Source organism: Helianthus annuus, chromosome 8, assembly GCF_002127325.2.
Source record: "Helianthus annuus cultivar XRQ/B chromosome 8, HanXRQr2.0-SUNRISE, whole genome shotgun sequence".
Classification (NCBI taxonomy): domain Eukaryota; kingdom Viridiplantae; phylum Streptophyta; class Magnoliopsida; order Asterales; family Asteraceae; genus Helianthus; species Helianthus annuus.
Genome location: NC_035440.2, coordinates 9,266,311 through 9,288,972, shown reverse-complemented (window position 1 = coordinate 9,288,972; position 22,662 = coordinate 9,266,311). Strand labels below are relative to the sequence as shown.

The window sequence follows — 22,662 nt, the reverse complement described above, 5'->3', positions numbered from 1 at the left end:
GAGAAGAGATCGGATGATGATAGCTGTATTCCTTATCAATCTTTCTTGTTAGTTATTATTTATTTCATTTAGTTTTTTTTTTTTTCGTTCACACAAATTCTACCTAAACACAATTTAAAAACTATATAATAGTTAATATCATAATAGTTCATATGGCCATTTTATTTCCTCTCTTCTTAGGAAGAGGCATACAACAATCTTAACTATTAAATATTATTATTATTATTATTATTATTATTATTATTATTATTATTATTATTATTATTATTATTATTATTATACCTTAATTAAGTGTGGTTGAAAGTTGACCAGCGTTCTAGGCATTGAATATCCGACATAGTAATATCCATGTTACTTATCACATTTATTTCATTAGGGTTTTGAAAGTTTCGTATATTACAATTCTATCCTCCTTAAATAAAATTTCGTCCTCGAAATTAGCATTATATGGCACTATACAATTCGGTTATTTCAATCATGGTATCTCTGTTTACAAAACGATGAAATGAAAATCTTAAATAAGAATTGTAATTGTTTCTCAAGTTTGAATTGAATCATGTAGACATGTTCATAAATATAGATGTTGAAAGGATGTTTGGCGGTTTTGTTAATTATCATTGACTTTTTGATATGGCATGACAGCTCTTGGTGTTGAGGAAGTTCAAGGATAGTCACAATGGCATATCATTTGGAATCGAAAAGTTAACCTCCATTAATGGAGTGAAGATGTATACAACAATGGATAAGCAGCGTGTAAGCTATTGGTGCCCTAAATAAGCTTTTAAATCGTATTTTCGTTATATTAAGTATTGGTTTTTGTATGATTATGATGCAGAAGAAAGGATGGAGCATGGATATAATTGGTTTCTTTTCACAATTTGAATATTCGCGGTCACCCTTACTGTTCTACAGATTCTTAATTCTCAATTTGTCTCTGTGTTTGATATGTGATGCAAACTGATCAGCGGTACTACTATGTGATTATAAACTTAAACGGATTAAAAACATTTGAGTCATAAACACTTATTTGCTTGATCAAGGGGAAATTCATATGGATTTAATTTGTTTGATTGAAGCATATAGATTTTAGTGTCTGCCTTTTAACTGGATCAATCTCTTGCTATGTATATGAATCATATCTATTAGTCGAGAGGTCACTAGAAGAGCAACGCGTTCAGGATGGGTTCAAGATAATTAGGGAGGTGCTTCCTGGGTCAGAAAGCAATTCTAATGCACAAAATGTTTCATACTCCAGGAGGTTTAGCTCTATAAACTTTTGATCCGGTACAAGTTGCAATTCGGGCCCTTCTATTAATGGGTTGTTTTTGGGTTATGTTTTAGCATTCTTTTGAAGTTCTTTGTTTGTCCCTTGAATTTTTTGATATTTCATTTAAGTTCTTTAATAGTCTTTCAGTCATTTAAATGTTTCTTCAATTATGTTCAAACTTTTATTTTACTAGTGCGCCTTGAAATCACTTGCTGCATTGGGTCCAATGTTATGTGTAATGCTATAATAAATGTTGTTGAGTTAGCCATGTATGATCAAGTGAAGCGGTTAATTTGTTTAACATAATTGAAATTATGCCTCAATTTATTGAATTTATGAACTTATCCGTAAGTAATTTACAACACAGACAATTCTGAAGATCCTTGGGTTCACTGTCAATTTTCTTACGCATTTGTTATCTGGATTGCATTAGGTCTCCTGTTGTTGTGGTATGTAATATTTTATATACAGCAAATATTACATATTCTTTAAGTAAATACCAGTTTTAACATAATCACCTCATATATTGCTGTCACACCCCGATTTCCGGTGGGCCCGGAAGGGTAGGGTTTAAGCGTGGCGATTGGATAACAGTATCACAAGTTATATGCAGTGGAAGTATTGAGTAAAAATATTCATTTAATAAAAGCTTGAATATATATAAAATTTATACAAGCGTTCAAGTACAAGCCCAGAGGTGGGATCTAATAAAAAGAGTTTTAGACATCATAGGCCTTAAGCTAAGGAGTTGCAAATTCCATAGCCTTTATCATAGCCGACCCGGATTCCCATCCTAATATCAAGGTTCGGTACCTGCGGTTCAATCTATTGAAAATACGTTAGCTTTTGCTGGTAAATACAATTAATTGACTCGTTTTGAAAACAGTTTTCCAAAAAGAGTTTTATCCATAGAGAAAACTCGTAGGTAATTATTTAATATTTCTTGGGATTTTATCTTGTCACCAGGTTTACAATACTTGTCATACAATTGGGAACCAGAGATCAGAGCCGGTCATTTTTAGTGCTATAATGATTAAGGTACACTTCAAAGTTGAATAATGCGTCTTACAGTTGGTATGCCTACCCAACACGTTATTCCGTATGGCCATAATAGTTCATGAGTCGGGACGTCCGGACATGGTATCATTAACCCCCAATTGTTTCAGTTATCAAGTAATACAGATTAAACCGAGTTCTTATATTTATAAGCAATCACAGGGCTCATTTATATAATACACGCTCCAAGTGGCATATTTGCCATACCCCAAGTTTAAAAACAAAATAAGTTAAGAGTATTTACCTCTTGCTAGTTTCCAACCGATAACGGTTTTAATTTAGCAAAAGCCGCAAGTAAAAGTATTATTGACCCAAGTCCGATTATCTGGGGGTTTCTATAGTCCGGAATGAACATAATTAGTTATCTGTTAGAATGTATACGGGTCATAGGTTAGTAGTTTCTTTAGACATGAACCGTTACTTAAGAATAGATTCGGTTTCACTTGATCAAGCGTAGACCGGATGGAATGTGGTTTATACCTATCCGGGTGCAATGACTCATTGGATAAAGGTTATTTAACCAAGCATTCTGATTTAGAATAGTTTTGAAATCATTTGACCCGTTTCGACTAAATTATGCGAACTAGGTTCGTATAACTAGTTATGCGCGTAAAAGCGTGTTCGGAAGGTTAGATGGGTCTATGACAAGTCCAAGTATTAAAAACGTATTTTTAATTGATGTATATTCTGTTCTAAAGTCAGATTGTAGCTTGGTTTAGATTAAATCCGTTTAATTAGCTATTACAACCACATAAGGGCATTGTGGTCATTTTTAACAATATTATCAAAACTTGTCAATTAACCCATCAAACGGAATGACCATGTGGTATAACTTCATAGAGTTATACTCAACAATAACATGGTCTCAAAACAAGTTTAAAATATGTCTTAACGTTGACCAAACGGGTCAGAATCTAAAGTTAAAGCAAAAGTCAAATTGCTTGACTTTCGATATAGAATTTAAATCTAAACCGAAGTGGACGAGTTGGGTATGCTAATACAGTTTATATAAGTTGTGTAACTTGTGTCACACCCCAAGGAAACATCGGAGTGAGACGAACAAGATTGCTCGAGACTTCATAACACTATTTGCGACAATAATTAATTCAAAACCGATTTCATTTCATAACAATAATTGTCAATTACAACATAGAAATCAAAGTACAACATTAAAAGATAAAGTACGACAAAGTTTAATAACAAATACGACATCAAAAATCTAGCATTTCTAAGTGTGTTTCAAAGTCGTCCCTACTAGATTGCGTCATGATCATCATCATCAACCTGCAACATGTTTAAAAGTATGGTTCAACACACAAGGCATTGGCGAGTACACAAGTTTAATGCATAGCATAAGTAATAAAGTTTTAACCAAATCACATGGCAAACTATGTTATCAAGATTAACATAAAACTGGCATGTGAATATTCAAATCAACCCAAGGTTTAACGCAATGTTTAAAGACTTAACATGACCTCACGTTCATGGATGGTACGTTACTCCTATAACGCTATACATGTTAAGGGTAGGCTCGTACGAAGTTAGTGACAAGTTTATCACAAAAAGTATAACCCCAGGTTAATGATTCAAGTATAACGTATGCATGCATGTATTGGATTGTTTGTGCATTTGAATAAAGCATAAGTGTGATTGTGCATTTAATAAGTTAAACAAGTTGCACCCAAAAAGTGTGAAGCATAAAAAGGGTGTTGGAGTGTACTCATGATTTTGCAAAGCTTTCCTTTGAAATCCCGTGAAGAGTTTGAGAGTCGGAGGATGGAACACCGAGGTCACCCTACATGGGGTAAACGAAAGTGTGTAAGTAACGGAATTAAGATGGAAGATTCGGATTGGAATTTAAAGCACAAAAAGTATATATGTATAAAAGTATTATCTAATCTAGGTACTCGTATTAAGTTGTATGTAATTTCATGGGTCCTAGTTTGCCCATTAGAATTGTCAGCAAGAGACTTAGATTTGTAGATAAAGTAGCCTAAGTTTATAATGAATAACCATGACCCGGTTATCATCATAAATTCAGCCATGTTCATATTTATATAGTTATAATTTTAACCTAAAACTAAGTCCATCATAGATTGTCATATAAGTCAAGCATGGAGGATTAACCTCTTTGTATGATTCACCACTACACAAATCATCACAAGGATGATTCAGATGGTCATGAATAACAAGAAATAAAACTAACTAATGTATGCTCAAGTAGCCAAGTAAATCCTAACCCGGGTGAACCACCACGACATGGAAAGAGTTAACTAAGTGCCGGAGGCTAGGCAGGGTTATGTTACTTAGATACTAGGAAGCCACTTGAGTATTCATACACAAGGTTTACAAGTGAGTTAGTGGAACTAGATTGGAAAGTCAAAGCTCCCATGGTTCACACCTTTACAAGTCACAAGTTCAACATATGGAAGATGATGAATCGTGATTGTTTTTAACACTTGGATTATGATATGTATGAACAGAAGGTAAAGAGTCTTGAACTCATAACTTAATAGAAATCACCTCAACACAAACCCACAACTATAGGCTAAGATGTGAGCATGGTGGGTATAAGATTCCACCAAGTTTTAGCAAAGAAATTGAAGTTATATAAACATGAACAAAAACAGAAAATAAATCTCACTTTGGACCTCAAATATGGTGAGGTTTCACCTTAGTTTGCCATGGAAAACTTGTGAAAACCTTCCTAGAGGTTATCCAAGTAAGATAGAAGAAGAAACAAGCAAGAATGAATGAGCAAGTGAGCTAGAACTCACTTTAGAAGTCTTGAAACTTTCTGCTCAAAATCAGATTATTTGGAGAGTTCTTGAGAGGATTTGAGAGTGTTTGTGGTGTTTGGAAAGTGAAAATGAGTATTAGAATGGTGGTATTTATAGTGGGGGATTAGGGTTAGGAGTTAAGAGCGAATTAAAGTGAGTTAGGTGGTGGTTGGATGACAAAAATGAGCCAATGCGCAGGGGAAGGAAGTTGCTGTGGATCGCGCATGCCCGCGTGTCGCCTAAGAGGTCAAGGGCCCGTGCGAGTCGCGGCCGAGGAACTCTTGAAATTCTTTATTTTTGTCACTTTCAGTCCCTGTAGTTTGGTATGCTTGATGTTCTAGTGTATATTATGTATAATTAATGTATAGTTAAGTGTGGATTATGTACGAATGTATAATCAAGTATCAAAAATGTATAAATAAGTATTTGAACGCGTAAAGTGTACTAAATTGCGTATTTACGATAGTTTGTTCGTAAATTAAGTATGTGTTCACGAGAAAGATAAATATGTATCGAGTATGTATATGAATTATATAAACAAGTATGAATAAACAATGTATAATTATTATAAAATGATCAATTTTATTGCGATCAAAGCCTCAGATTACAATGATTCGAAACGAAATACGATTACAAGAGATTACAAGTTTCTGTTGGGATCTGGGGCCGTCATGATAGTGTTTGTTTGCATAAAACAATTAATCAGAACATATGAAATGATATAAGTGCAGCGGAAATGAGTAGCAAACTTTGTAAACACAATCAAAGGAAAGTATAGATTGATAAACAATTGCTTTTCATTGAGTCGAAAGATTTACATAAAAGCAAAAGATTACAATGCAAGCTTACAATCTAAACTCCCCCTCAGCCTGATACACCAGAGTTGGTTGCACAAGATGAAAGGATGAATTGAGGAGAAGAACTCACTCAAAACAATCAGATATAACAGTACAGAATACTGTCATATTTATAGGCAAACCAAACTACTGATGAACTTCAGCTGACGTCACCATGATAGTGACATCTAACGACCTAACAAACTATAAACAATGTTCTATACAAACTACTGACATGTAACATCTGATAAGTAATAAAATGTAAAGCTAAGGAAAACTACTGCTTCAACGTTCCACTGTTGTAGCCTGAGCACAGATGTTGAATCTTCAGTGCATTCTTCAAAGGTGATCAGTCTTTGAGAGAGCAGTGCTTGAGTCTTCAGCAGTACTTAGGAAACAGCAGTAGATAGAGCATCAGTGTTTGTCTTCAGCAGTCGTTGGATAATCATCAGAGTTTGGTTTATCAGTTGTTGTAGTTGAGCAGCACTTAAGATCCATCAGTTGTTAGATAACCACGGTCAAGGGGAGAGCATAGGATAAACTGCTGCTTATTAATGATCCACTGATGAGATCCGGTTTTGGCTTTACATTATCTGTTCCTCTGGTAGGGTTCAATCCCAACAATCTCCCCCTGGAACAGATAATGCCAAAACCCTTCCTTATTCAGGACCTTTATTACTCATCAAGAGTGCCTTAGCTTGTTCTTTGAATACAGCTTCAAATTCCTTTGCACTCGGGTCATCCTCATCCCTGCACAGTGAAAGTTCAAGGAGATCCTGCAAATCTTCAACACTAAGGCCTAGTGCTTCTTTCCTTGATATGTACTTTACTTCGCCATTGGCTCTGACCAGGGTCAATACGTGGGTCTTTTGATCAGACATCCACTTTAGTATTTTTAAGCCAAGTGGGTTTCTTGGGAGAGACTTATTTTCAGATGAGTTGAGGGATGATGGCCTTGAAAACATCTGCAGACTTTCAGACATTCTATTGAAAGATTCTTCAATGACTCTGTCTGCTGCAGCTATATCATCTGCAGTTTCTTGTTCAATAAGCTCTTGTCTTTCAACTTCTGTCTTGTCTTCTACAGTGTTTGGAGATGCAGGTTTGTTAAGTACCTTCTTAAAAAGGTTTTGAAGCTTTGATGAGCTGTCTTCATTTAGACCCATTTTTAAGATGGTGTCCTTGAGATACTCTGCTTCCTTTTCTAAGACCTCTTCTTCAGTCAGCTGTTTGCCTTCATCTTGTTTTGACCCAAGTGTAGGACTGTCTGCTGATTTTAACATTGTCTTGAGGTTTTCAATTTTCTGTTCAAGCTTCATCATCTGTTCTCTTTTCTTTGAAGCATCTGAAGCAGTTTTCTTCTTTTTCTTTAGCCTCTCATAGGCTTCATCAGTTTGCTGCCTAGACCATTTTGATATGGCTTCAGCAGTGTCCATCTTAGCATCCACTAGCTCATTTTTCTTTCCTTTATATTCAGCAGTGAGGTCAGCAATGAGCTTTTTGAATTTACTCCAGTTTGGAGCATTTTTCTTCTTTGAAGGATCATTCTTGATTTTTTGGATCCTTTCAGCTTCATGCTTTAAAGCTACTAATGGCCATTCTTTAAACTGGGATTCTTCAGCAGGATAGAACTTTTCTTTCATGGTGAAGGCTAGAAGTTGTTCTCTTAACTTCTTCTTTTGATCAGCCTTTTCCTTTTCTAGCTCTTGTGCAAATTCTTCTATCTGCTTTACCTTTGTAAGGTAGAACTCCAGTCTTTTAGCAATGCCTACTTCGCTTAGACTTTCTTTTTCACTGTCAACCTTGGCTTTTACTTTAGCTTGTCTTGCCTTTAGCTTGAGATAATCATTAATATCTTCTGGTGCTATGTAGCCAATGAGTGAAGAGAATTTTCTTTTTGAGGGATCTTCTTCTGTATAAAATTGCCTCATCTCATTTTTAATGGCTTCAAGTTCCAGTGGGTACTGTGCAGCATTTGGATCATGTATCCCTTCATAGGCAGTGATTGGCTTTCTTTTTCTGCTAAAGAGCTTAGGTTGAGATATAGGAAAGGATAGAGCAGTGGTGGACGGCTGGCTAACAACTGTTGAAACAACTGGTGTCTCAACTGATGTTGTCATTACAACTGCTGATGTATCAGCAGATGTCTTCTGCTTTTGAGCAGAGGTTATTGTGGCAGTTGTTTGGGTGGTGATCAGTGGTTGACTAGCAGTAGTTGAAACAACTTGTGTTTCAACCACTGTTGCCATTACAACAGATGTTGTAACATCTGTTGTCTTCGGCCTTTTAGCAGGGGGTGATGATGGTTTGGTGGTTTTTGATTTTGATGGTGGTTTTTGTGTTGTGGACACAGGTGGTGGTGGTGGAACAGTAGTTGTGGTGATTTGTGTTGAGGTGGTGTGTGTTGGAAGTGTGTGTGTTGATGAGATGGCAGCTGTTTGGCTACTGACAGTAGTTTTTGTAACTGCTGTTGTATCAGCTGTTTGAGTTGAAGTTTTTGAGGTTTTTGGTTTCTCTGGTTCAATGTACAACCCATCTTCTATACCTTTCTTTTTCAGCTTGGTTTTCTCCCCCTTTTTGGCATTATCTGCCAGGGGTGTATCCATGAAGAAAATGGTAGATGGACCTTTCTCACTTTGAGCATTCTGTTGTATGCTAGCTTTTATAGCCTTGATGTCTGCTTGAGTGTCTTTGAACCGAGATTCCACCATGTTGGTCAGCATTTGTACTTGATTAGCATGCTTTTTAGCAGCCATTTGTTGCTGTTGTTCAAGCATGGGCTGGAAGATATTCCAAAGCTCATTTGCAGCAAATGCTTGTGGAGCAGGTGCTTGAGCAAGAGGGGCAGATGATTGGGCTTTTTGAGTTTCTAACAGCTGCTGCACCATATCTTTTATCTCTGCAACAGAAGATTCCAGATTTTCAACTCTGGCCGTCAATTCATTGTATTTTGAATCATCACCTGAATTAACAGGATCATCTGAATCCCCACCAGCAGTGGTTGTATCAATGTGTGACTTAGGAACTGTGGCCCAAAAGTCATCCATTGATGCCCCTTTTTCTTGGTACTGGGGACTTCTTTCTTCAGCACTCGATAATCCTTTGATGTTACCAGCAGTTAAAGATAACTCGCTGGTGGTTACCGATGTTGCCATGGAAGAAATTGCCTTCAAGGGAGTCTTAGTAATGTAACAACTGTCCAGCTGAAGATCTGTTGATCCATCAGTTGTAGTTGCTGCTCCACTTGAACTACCACCGAGAGTTACTTGTAACTCAGGGGGTGTAACCTCCTCAGCTGTTGCTGGGTTAGCAGAGGTATGAGCATCAGACCCAGTCATTTGTGGAGGTATACTCTCAGTAATAGGTGATAGAGAGGAACTGGTTTGTGTCTGTGCCATATCAACTGCATGCAACAGGGGTATTATTGATTGTGACAATATGATTGGTGAGGGTATGGGTATTGAAAGAGACATGTCCTTGGGATCAGGACTGTGGAAGATGGATCCGAGTGGATACAGAGCTTCATAATTTGGTGTCCCTGTGCTTACAACCTGATCCTTTTGTGAGGATGCAGGAGGAGTTTTAGGTTGAGGTTGGATCTTTCTTCCAACTGCTGTGAGGAAGTAGCAGCAGTGGTTTCTTGTGACTTTTGTGTTGTCACTGGCATTGACTCTGGGATCTCATCTTCCAGAGTTGCCTTTGGTGTGGGTTTGGTGGGTTTTCTGGATGTTTTTCTTTTGTTCTTTTTGGTGGCAGGTGTTGGTTTCAAAGCAGTGGGTGTGCTACTTTGATCACCTGGAGCAGTGGGCTCAGCAGTGGTTGCTTGAGGATCAGTAGTAGTTTCTAAAACCTGCTCAGCCTCCTTTGTTTTTAATTTTATTGGTGCCATCATTCTTGAAAATGTTTCAATTGTTAAACAGATTATTTTGAATGAGACACCTTGTTTGGGCAATTCTGCATCTTTCTCAACAAACTTTTGTTCAAAATAGTAGCTTAGAAATCTTGGAAAGAGCAGAAATGCTTTATTATCAACGTTCTTTACCAAATCATCAAATATTTCCTGGGAGTAGTTATAGTTTTTGTCATTTAAAATTGCGTACCCCAGGCATTGGATTTTCGTTGGTATCTCATTAAAAGACGTTGTTTTATTAGAAACACACATGAGCAGTGTGTGGAATAAAAATCTGGGTGCAGAAGGGAAGTAACCCTTTTGTAGGGTATCCCTATTTGGTTGTTCTGCATAGCCCCTGTTCATGAAATCCTTTACCAACTCGTCTTTTGTAAATGAGGTTTTTTCCATTTAAATCATCGAGTTTAAAGGTTTCAGAGATGGATTTTGGTGAGATGGTTACCTTCTTACCCTGTATCGAGGAGTTGATGGCGGCGATGATATCTCCTTGTTTTTCAAGGGTGGCATTTTTCCAGAACTCTCTCTGGGTATCAAGGTAAATAGGAGCGTCTGCTGTTATCAAAGTTTTGTACTTTGATGCAGAAAGGATGTCAAGGATGGAGTCGAAAGTGTGGTTATCGGTAGGTTTTGTGAGTATACCTACATAGTTGTGTGGAGCTTTGTAGCGAATCTCCGGTGTTTCAGCGGCCATTTGAGTGGCATCTGCTGTTGTGGAGGAAGATGATGGTTTTGATTTTGATTTCGATTTTGGTTTCGTCATTTTGGATGAAGAAGATCGAAGAAGTTTTTGGAGTTATGAGAGGGAAACTGCTATGAGAAGAGAACTTTTGGAATTCAATTCGACAGTAAAACCCTGTTTGGATTTAATCAGGGTTTTATTTAGGGAAAAAAATGATTGCTGATGTGGCAGCGGTTATTTTGATCTGAAGGCTAAAAACTGACCACGTGTCAAACATCTGATGGAATGGTAAATAATGGAGGACAGTTTTTTTGACAACTACTGATGGATCAAGTATCAGTAGTTACAACGATAATAAAATGAAACAATGGATGTAACAAAGATTTTAAACATCAGTGTTTTGGAGAACAGAGGTTGACACTTTAGCAGTGGACAGACTTTAGTGAGCAGATGTTAAGGCACAATAGCACTTTAGAAACAACAGTGGTAGAAGATAAAATTGGTTCAACAACTGATAGTGCAGCAGTATTTCAACTTTTGACAAACAATGTTAGCATCTGCTTGTTCAGATGTAGAACTTGATTTTGCTTTGTGAAGGCACAGTATCTTATCTAACATCAGTTGAGCATTTGAGATGCTATTCTTAACAAAATACATTTTAGATGTAAATTATCAAGATTAAATTGTCAGCAGTTATCTACATGGAATTTTGTTCAAGGATTTGCCAAATGTCTATTATTTTAGACAATGGTTTAGCATCCCAGATGATGAAAACATTTCTACTAGAGCTGCTCATTTTGTGTCTAATTACTGGAACTAGAACATGAGTATCTCAGTAGTCTAAGTCAATTTGCAATCAATTTTTGATCTGTGAAAACCAAACTTGAGCTTAACATGACCTTGATATGTATGTCATTTCCTTTTGATCAGTTTTAGGGATAGTAATTACACAAAAAAATAAGGTAATTACATCCAGACCAGAGATGAACTTTTACTATAAAAAATGAGTAAAAGATCATAATATATTTAAAAAAAAAAACATCTGGTTTTTATTTTAGAGGAAAACACCTTAACAAAAATCAAAGGAAGTTTTGAAAATAATCAAAAGGATCCGACAATTTTCCAGTAAATTCATGATCATATTATTCTCAAGTTATTTTGACCATTGTTTGGGTCATTTTCTTGTCAATTGATTGTAAATTCCTTTTAAGCACCATCACTGAAGATGCTATTGTTACCAGAACAATTCCTGTATTGATGAATGCACACAGTTTCAAAATGACCACTGATGACCTGACTAGATCCTCAAGAGTGTTTTATGCTTATACTCTTTTGCTTTTGATCTCAAAAGTTTTTGAGATAGCTACACTTTGAGATTTGTTCTTTTTTCTTTTTCCCTTTTTACCCTTTTTATTCATATGTTCAGAAATACTCACTAGGAGATTATATTTAGAACATACTTTGTCCATAATCACTTTGAAGCAATGTTTTGAGAGATCTGACCATATTTGATCATGTTTTATTACAGATCTCACATTTACCTATGATTAGGACAGTTTTGACACCTTATTTTCTCAATGTGTTTTGGACAAAGTTGATTTGGTCCTTTTGAAGGTACTCAACTTGCCTTTGAGCACAAGAGAGATTTTGCCTAAAGTTTTATTTCCCCCTTTTCTATGTCAGCAGTATTCTAGTGTTTTGGATGAACACAAGTTTTGCTGAACAGAGGTACATACTTTAGTGTTTATTGAAAACATCACAAATATCGAAACAACAATTGAAATCAATTTTGAAAACATCAAACGATCCCATAATTTATCAGATATTTTACAGATCTGAAAACTATGAGTGACATATGCATGAAAACACTTGTTGTGTGAGATTTGTGTGTCATATGACATCTTGATTGACTTACAGAGTTTTTGAATAACCATTTTGACCATGATTCACTCGTTACTCTGTTTTTTTTTCAACTAAATACAACCAATCCTTTAGTATCAATAACTTTTGAGCTGAACTGTTATGTCAAATTGATTGTTAGATCGAATTTGACTGTCCAGGATCTGATACCAATTGTTGGGATCTGGGGCCGTCATGATAGTGTTTGTTTGCATAAAACGATTAATCAGAACATATGAAATGATATAAGTGCAGCGGAAATGAGTAGCAAACTTTGTAAAAACAATCAAAGGAAAGTATAGATTGATAAACAATTGCTTTTCATTGAGTCGAAAGATTTACATAAAAGCAAAAGATTACAATGCAAGCTTACAATCTAAACTCCCCCTCAGCCTGATACACCAGAGTTGGTTGCACAAGATGAAAGGATGAATTGAGGAGAAGAACTCACTCAAAACAATCAAATATAATAGTACAGAATACTGTCATATTTATAGGCAAACCAAACTACTGATGAACTTCAGCTGACGTCACCATGATAGTGACATCTAACGACCTAACAAACTATAAACACTGTTCTATACAAACTACTGACATGTAACATCTGATAAGTAATAAAATGTAAAGCTAAGGAAAACTACTGCTTCAACGTTCCACTGTTGTAGCCTGAGCACAGATGTTGAATCTTCAGTGCATTCTTCAAAAGTGATCAGTCTTTGAGAGAGCAGTGCTTGAGTCTTCAGCAGTACTTAAGAAACAGCAGTAGATAGAGCATCAGTGTTTATCTTCAGCAGTCGTTGGATAATCATCAGAGTTTGGTTTATCAGTTGTTGTAGTTGAGTAGCACTTAAGATCCATCAGCTGTTAGATAACCACCGTCAAGGGGAGAGCATAGGATAAACTGCTGCTTATTGATGATCCACTGATGAGATCCAGTTTTGGCTTTACATTTTCTGTTCCTCTGGTAGGGTTCAATCCCAACAGTTTCCAGAAATAAAAATACACGACAAACTTTCTAAATACGGAAGGTTACAAAAAGCGAGGCGTTACAACTTGTGTACATGTCAAAACAACTGAGTTATAAGTTGTAAAAACCATTTATACCATTTATGAAGTTTTAACGAAAGTTTGACTTTTACATAGCATGCTTGACTCATCAATTCGACTAGTAAACGTGATGATCCTAGGGTATGATCACAGAGAGGTCATACAATCATTATTATAATCAGGTAGGAAAGTTCAGGTTGAATTTTGGCTTGATCATAATGGTCATAACCGAAAGTCAATTTGCTTGACTTCCAGCTATTAACTAGCCTAGGAATGGAAAAGAACTGAAAGAGAACACTTACTTGTGTTCAAGGAAAGCCTAGAACTTCAGGGAGGAGGCTCCAAATGATTATGAGCAGCTCCAAAGAAGAGAGGAATAAAATATGAAAGGTGCAAGTTCAAATGGTGAACTTCATCACCTATTTATACTAATCAAAATGGTGCCAAATCAAGACAAGTGTCCCACCAGGTGTTATGGACATGCTTAGTGTCCTTCCAGGTGCTGAATTGAGATGAGAAGTGGCAAATATCGGAGGCATGTGGCAACTTGGCAGCCAAGGCAGGCCAGCTGCCATTTAATTGTCACTGGCACCCCCTTACGGACAGTAAGAGTGATGCCTTACGATCCGTAAGGACCTCAGGTGTTCAAAAGATTTAAATCTCCCTTGCGGGCCGTAAGGACTATGTCTTGCGGTCCGTAAGGGACCTCGAGGAACAAAGTTTGAGATTTTTATATTTTTAGTCATTGGACTTTTATTCTTTTTCCATTTGGGTAGTTTTGGTCATTCTCCTTCCACATAGTTGGGATTAGTTGGAGAATTTAGGACACGTTTCAATCAACGTAATTAATGTGGTTCCCTCTCCTTCTACATAGTCGGGATTAGTCGGAGATTCGGGACACATGTCGTCGCATAGTTGGACGAAAATTTTCGGGGTGTTACAATTGCAGATTACAAACTTTTGCATTACCGTTTTAGAAATATAAGTGGGTCTCAAAATGCGGTGTGTAGGCGTGTTATAGCTGGTTGAAATGATTTTAGATCAAAGCGGGTCCTTTTTGTTGTAGGTCAAAATGGGTCAGCTGGATTGGTCTGATTTGTTTCCCAAAATGGTTCCTGCCGGGTTAGTACTAGTTGGATTGTGTTAATCTTTTTGTTGTCTACTTTTTCTAATAAAAAAATTAGGAGCTTATGTTTATTAAAATTTAAAGATACAAGTTGTGTGACATTCGAAACATTTGCATTTTTAGCTATTTTTTATTTTATTTCTATTTTAGCCATTTGGTGTGTTGTAACTGGTCAAAATGGGTTTTGGTCATAACGGGTCCTTTTTTGATGCTGGTAAAAATGGGTCGCTTGGGTTGATCAAAAGTCCTTTTGTCTAAAACGGGTACGTCCAGGGGGTCTAGTTATTTATTAAAATGCATTATGTTACAAATTGATTTCTAACAAAAGAATTTTTTGGCCTTTCTTGGTCCATTTGTTTCAATTCGTGTCAAAATTAAACACCCCATTCACGCCATCCATTCTGTCATTTTACTTCAGCCCTCATGCCCCTCATTTAAGGGGCATATTAGTCTTTTTCACTCAAAGGTGGCAAGGGGCAGCGACAGGTTTAACGAATAGATCTACAACTAGAGTGACATTGGGGGCTATTGTAGGAGGATTTTGGCCAACCATGAACATCCGATGAAGATCAGAAGCCATTGTTGCTAACCTAGGGTATGCAACATAGGAGGGAAATGTTTTTTGCATCTACTGAACTCGCTATTGAGGGATACAAGAGAAAATAAGTCATTGGGTGGCCGCTCGTTGGGAGGGGATTAGGCTGACGATCTTGCGGTGGCTGGTTGTAATGGTAACGACAAAGGTTGAAAAAAAATGCTAAAGGGGTTTGGTGGATTCCTTAACTCAATTTCTAGGATTTTTTTATATTTACCTATTTTATGACATAAGTACCCTCACATGATAGAGGGATTAAAAAGAGAAGGAGGTAAAAGGACTAAAATACCCTCACACGTTTTCCATATGAGGGGACTTAACAAGAAAAATCATCTAAGTTTGTGTTAAAGGTTTAAAGTCGCAACAATATATGAAGTAAAAGGTTGGTTTGCATGTTTTTTAAACCTAAAGGTTATAACCTACAACTTTAACCATACATAAAGGTTGTATTCTGTAATTTTGTAAAAAAAAAATAATCAAGAGTTGAAAAGTCGCTCCATATTGCCTACTCATCTGTCGCTGCCATTTTCGGACCTTCGTTGCCGCTACTGGCTTTTCGCCTACCATACAATCACCATTCACTTACACATTCTGGTTCATTCTTGTCTCTTGATTTCTACATGGTCCTCAATACACAATCCTTTTAGTGATTGCCAAATCAGAAAGAGCTTCATGGCTTCCATTCAGAGGCGTCTTTGAGAAATTTATGTACCTTGTTCGAGCTTGAAAAAATATACCCTTCCGTAATGTTTTATGATTATTTAAAAAGAATCACTTTAGTATTGGGCTCAATAAACCTAATGTTAAGTGGGCTAAATTCTAAACCATAAATGATTTGTAAATGAGCCTATATTGTTCGAGCTTGAAAAAATGTGCCACACATTCTGGTTCATTCTTGTCTCTTGATTTCTACATGGTCCTCAATACACAATCCTTTTAGTGATTTCCAAATCAGAAAGAGCTTCATGGCTTCCATTCAGAGGCGTCTTTGAGAATTTATGTACCTTGTTCGAGCTTGAAAAAATATACCCTTCCGTAATGTTTTATGATTATTTAAAAAGAATCACTTTAGTATTGGGCTCAATAAACCTAATGTTAAGTGGGCTAAATTATAAACCATAAATGATTTGTAAATGAGCCTATATTGTTCGAGTTTGAAAAAATGTGCCCTTCCTTAAAACCTAATGTTAAGTGGGCTAAATTCTAAACAATAAAATGATTTGTAAATATGCCTATATTGGAATTGGTATGTATATACTATTTAAAAAAATAACATATATATATATATATATATATATATATATATATATATATATATATATATATATATCAGAATCTTTATAAATCATGTGCCCCTTAAAATCACGGGCTTTATGCAAAGATCCTCTCCACACAGCATCAAAGCCACCATTGCTTCCATTCATCTTATTACTATATATTACTAAAGGAATTGAAATGAATAGTGATTTTAATATTATAATAATATAAAGTTTTTTAATACTTTTATTATTTTAATATTATAATTATAATAATAGTTATTTTCTTTACTTTTAACTTTAATAATATTAGGGTTGTGATAAGCTTGGTGTTAACCGGTATCGAACCAGTATAGGTATCGAAAATACCGGGACGGTCCTGTTCGATATCAGTATATGAAGGTAAAATCCGGTACTAATACAGAAAACGTCAAAAGTTGGTGCCGAATTGATATTGGAAATCATTTGGTTCAGGAAATTCAGTGCTGCTACCCGGTACCATTTCCTCATCCCTGATCACGGTTACCGTACGAACAACGGTATCGTACAACTTTTTTTTGTTGATATTCTTCAACTTTTAATTTTTTCTTTTTTCAGTTTCAGGGGTAGGGATGAGCTCGGTGCCAACCGATACAGAATCAGTACTGATACTGAAAATATCGGTTACGGTACCGGTATATGAAGGTAAAAAAACGGTAGTGAACCGGTACCTGGAACGCCAAAAGTCGGTACCGAATTGGTACTTTAGATCTTTCGATTCGGCAATTTGCTCATCTCTGACCACGGGTTTCATACAAACAACATCGTTACCATACAACTTTTTTGGTTGATTTTCTTTCGGTTATCTTTTAATGTTTTTTTATACATTTTCTTTTTATTCTTGTCAGCAATTGCGTTCGCAACACGCTCGTAATGATTTCAAAACACATGTAAACACAGACTAAATAACAAAATAAATTTGCCGCAACATGACGAAATTCTTTAAACCTAGTTGGATTAGAATAATCCAATTTCCAAATTGATTATTTGTTGACTACTTTCCTTGTTGGTAGTTTACTTGATTAAGGTCCATTTATAAGTTGATAAATTATTTAATATATTATTGATTATTTGTTGGTCGGTTAAATGTGTGTTAATGTGTCATATGTGGTTTTCGGAATACGAATAATATTATAGAACGATTTATCTATATACTATATATAAGCATTTCCCATGTCTAAAATTGTAATTTACATCCTATTTTTTAAGATGGCATACCAAAAGCTAGAACAAATTCCTATATTTTTACACTTTTATTCCACCCTTATAGAAAGAACCAACGATGATTGAATGGTTTGAGCGAATTGGAGACGTCCCATCGTTTCCACTCGCATCCCCTCTTTACTCAGGCCAGGTCCATACAAATCCCCATTACAACCTAGAACCCTAGCAAAGTTCAATTCACGCTCTCTCCAATCTCATTTTTTCTCTCGATCTGGAACCCTAGCCTCCTCTATCCCTCTCCAATGTAGAACACCGATTTGAAGAAAACCTAACCGATTTGTTGGTTTGTTCCTATTCTTGTCCCTGATCTTGTTTCAGTTCTTGTTGTTCAAATATTGTTATAGAATCTGTTAATTTTTTGTAACATGTGAATCACACACACAAATCGAGGATGACCCTACCTGATGATGTGAACTTGGAATAAGGAAGGCGTACCGAAAGGCCTCTATAGGTGAAAACAAACGCCCCGGTTAGGTCAGTTTATTTTTTATGTGTAATTGTTTGTTTTGGCATTTACTATGTTATTATCCGGGTAGAAGTTCTTTTTTCTTTTCCGGATACTCTATTCTGTTAATTCATGTGATCATGTTTGGCTAGCCCACTAAAACAAAACAGAGTAAGGTATCAGGTAAAACAAGTCCATTTGTTTTTATATGATTTAGGACCGTTTGTGTTGTTGGTTCTAGCTATAGGTGGGATAATCTAGGTAACATTGTTGTTGTGGTGTTGTTGATTTATAATGTTATTTATACTTGAAGAATGTTCTCAGCCTCCAAAAATTTGTGATTGCATTATTTGATCTATTTATATTTTTTTTGTCACAGTTGATCTCATCTAATTGTGGGGGCAGGCTGGTATTATTTGAAACATATACAAAGGAAGCTTTCAAGAGGTAGACCAACTTCATATGTTTACTGACTTGATTTTATATAAAAATGATAAACAGTGTCACAGTTGATCTCATCTAACAGTGTTGATCTCATCTAATCGTGGGGGCAGGCTGGTATTATTTGGTTTTAGATGCTAATATAATAGTTAAAATTTGTAAATAAGTGATTCTACACTCTGGTGTTACTTGCAGCCCAGAATCAAGAGTAGTCTTCAAGGACCATACAGATTAATGGGTTTTTATTGTTCGGAGGGACAGAGACAGAGATAGAGACAGAGACTGAAAACGAGACAGAGACGACCGTGTCCGTCCCCGGCACCGGCACCGCCACCTCGACCATGATCGTGACAGAGACCGTAAAGACAGGAATAAAAGGTCACACACACCAGACCATGTTTACTGACTTGATTTTATATAAAAATGATAAATAGTGTCACAGTTGATACTACACCAGATCACGAACCCGTTCCCCTGACCACCGCCGGTCACGCTCTCGCTCCACCGACAGACACCGTAGAAAAAGCCACCACCGTACCCCATTTCCAGACCACTCACGTAAGCGTCGCAGGTACGACAACAACAACAACAAGCGTACTGCAGCTGTGGTTTCAGATTTTGTGGATGAGATTGTGAAGGAGAAGCAGCAGAAGAGTAAGAAAGATAAGGAGGTGGAAGTGAGTGATAGTGGTGAGATGGATGCTGATGAAATTGACATGATGAAAATGAGGGGGATTCCGGTTGGGTTCGATTTAACTAAAGGGAAGCATGTTGAAGGGAATGATGTCAGTGGGATTAGAGTGGTGACGAAACAACAGCCCAGACAATATATGAATCGTCGCGGTGGGTTTAATCGCCCGTTGCTGGCTGAAGTGAATCTTTTATTGAGGTCAGGGTTTTGTTTTGTTGAATTTAATTTGGAATTGTGTTTTGGTTTAGTTGGATTTGTTGCTTTTTATCTGCATTGTGAAAAAGGATATGCGTATGCATTATTTAAGTGATTTACATGATGAGGGGGATGGTTTGTTATGAACACAAATGTTAGATATGACTTGACTTGCAAATTGTAAAAGCATTGACTACTTATTGATAAGAGGCTCTGAAGGGTGGTTTAGGTTATGAGGCATAAGGCGGGAGCTTCACGTATGTGTGGTATTGCTTTATGTGCAACTAAATCTTGTCAACCGAATATTAACATAAGTTTGAATTGTCTGCATATTCATTTACTTCATTTTTTATATAGCTAAGAGGAAACGAATCGAAGGGTTGAAAATCGCGTATCTTTTATATGTATTTTTGAAGTTACCCAATCCAATCCGCAAATCCAATCATGGCATATGTATATGTGAGGTATGAATCTATATGATCTCCAAGTTGTTTTTTCTTTAGTGTTATTAGACGTTCAAAAATGCTTTTTGGTCGTTAAAAGAAGTCCATTTTTTTAATATAATCCTTTTCTGTTGGATGTTAAAAAAGATATTTGGATTTCATTTGTGGCCTTCTAGGTATAGAGCCTACTAACTCTTTGTAGTTATGGAATTATTTTCAAGTTTGATACCATTAGTTTGACTATAATAGGTCAAATCGAAGCTCAAAGGTCACCAGAAACAAATAACATTGCTTTTTCATAGACTTTAAACATACTGGTTTCATCTGGTGCTGATGCTCAGGCAAGTGGTGGATGAGCTGGTGTCTGATAATTATTCTGGGATAAAGAATATTAAATAATATTAGATTCATGTTTTTTGTTCTTACCACCCCTGGATGTTTTGACTGAATTACAGCTTTGTATCTGGAACATTAATGGATGGGAGAAGAGGAAATCACGAAGCATACAATCGCCACCTGGCCATCCATCTTCACTAGTTTGGAGAAACTAAAGTTCAGTTCCATAATGATCAACGGCATCTCCTTGTTGTACATGAAAGTCAAATTGCCATTTATGACCACCAACTGGAATGCTTGAAGTTGGTAAATAGTTGGACTCACACCTCACTTTTAACTATCCCAATGAACCATACATCATTTAACTATCCCACGTAGCCGGTAAAACCTTGCATTGCCATGAAGTATGGGGGTTTTTACACGCATACACACCTTATATAGTTTTTTTTTTTTTTTTGTAATCGTTTGAAGGCTTGATTTATTTTCCCATCCCTTATTGTCGACCCCGCCGCAACGCGCGGGTTTCCCACTAGTTATTATAAACAGAGAACCAACCCTAAAAAAATTTAATATACAACAATATGATCCAACTCAAATCAATAGACAACCAACCCTCGTTAAAAAAGTTATCAAATTCGTCATTGGTTTTAAGAACATTCCTAATGGTTAATGCATCATAAGTTCATCCGTAATGGTTAATGCCTCCCTAAGGGGCATTTTCCATCACATCAGCATCATAATGCTTATTCAAAAAATGTGTAACAGTTAACGCTAGGGGTGTGCATGGGTCGGTTTGGGTCTGTTTGACCAAAAACCATAACCATAACCGCGATGTCGGTTATTGGATAACCATAACCATAACCGCGATGTCGGTTATGGCGGTTATGGTCATTCGGTTTTGATGGTTATAGCGGGTCAGTTATGGGTGGTTAACCGTGTATTTAGCTTAACCTAAAATAGCTTAATTTTTTAACATAGAATAAATTGTTATTGCATATTTCTATATATTAGTATATTACCTAGTATTAAAAAATACATAATCTATAATACTAATATCAATTATTATCGAATATTCAAATAAAGTGATATGATACGTTCTATAAGGTCAACTAAACATTCAACCAAAATTACAAAATAATATGAAAAACCCATAAGTACTAAAAATCTTCAGTCAAAAATATCAAATATTAAAAATATGTTGAAAAGTCCTAAATTCTACAAAGATTTATTACATGTCGGTTCGGTTCGATATGGTGGGTATGGAAAAAATGATAACCATAACTGACCCGCTACTTTCGGTTTTCAAAAAAACCATCAACCGACCCACCGGTTTTTTATTTGGTTCGGTTTTTTCGATTCGTTTTGTCGCTTAATTCGGTTATGGTTTGGTTAATTCGGTTTTTCGCACACCCCTAGTTAACGCCCCGTAATGTCCTTTCACTCATTACTTTCTAATTTTTTTCTTCTCATTTGGGAATTGGCAATATACTATAAACGCTCCTTCCTCTTCATGCCACTATAACGCCAAGGGGCGATGTTGAAAGCGTTAAAAAGGCCCTTCACGCCCCTATAATGTCCATTACACATGGTCTAAGAGTCATTTTACGCCAAATCAGCATCATAACGCCTCTTCAAAGAACAGAGCCGTCCATGAAAACTTTTGAAAAAATTTAGGCCTCGGGCGACGAAAAGAATGGGACCCAAAATTATGGTTAAGGGTAAATTAATTACAAAAATAAAAACTTATTGATGGAGCAAAGACTCGAACTTAAGACCTTTGCATTGTTTTGAGATGGTTTTTGCGACTACACCACAAATACTTTTTTGCATAGTAAACAGATAAATATACTAAATGTATAATTTAATAAATATATACAAACTTATAAAGACTTTTCGGGCCCTTAGAAATTTTGGGTCTCGAGCGTCGGTACGGGCCCAGAGTCTGCCCTGTCAAAGAATTTAAAATGGTTAATGCATCTTAATATCCTTTCAATCATTACTATCTATTTTTTCCTCATTTAGCATTATAATAGAAACGTCTTTCACTTTTCATGCCTCTATTGTGAGATTAAATATATTATTAATGTAATATTTAATCTTGTAGCCTTTATAATCATTTATATTATATTAGATCAAAATATATTAATAACCTATTAATAATTAGTTGGTAATTGTTGATGGACCATATTACCCTTATTAACTAATTAGGTTTCCTTTTGGGTGTATAAATAAGGGGATTATTAGAGAGTTTAAGGGTTACACAAATTACACAATCACAAACCCTCATAACATCAATTTTCGTCTCTCTCCCCATAACCGAAATCAACCCTACTTTCGGTTCTTCACCATCAGCACCTTACACCCTAAGGAGGAACCAGATCATCATGACAATCATGT

General features: G+C 36.2%; 1 long non-coding RNA gene across 6 annotated transcripts; it reads left to right on the top strand.

Moving 5' to 3' along the window:
• The first annotated feature begins 17,734 nt into the window (after positions 1-17,734).
• LOC110871962 lies at positions 17,735-20,797 on the top strand. 6 transcript variants are annotated; one of them, XR_004864627.1, is made up of 6 exons: positions 17,753-17,997; positions 18,105-18,188; positions 18,539-18,606; positions 18,796-19,752; positions 19,844-19,950; positions 20,385-20,797. It is a non-coding gene; the product is annotated as an uncharacterized LOC110871962 (long non-coding RNA). The 6 variants fall into 6 exon arrangements; XR_004864625.1 differs by having other exon boundaries at positions 17,735-18,188; positions 18,796-19,489; XR_004864623.1 differs by having other exon boundaries at positions 17,735-18,188.
• Positions 20,798-22,662: the final 1,865 nt, after the last annotated feature.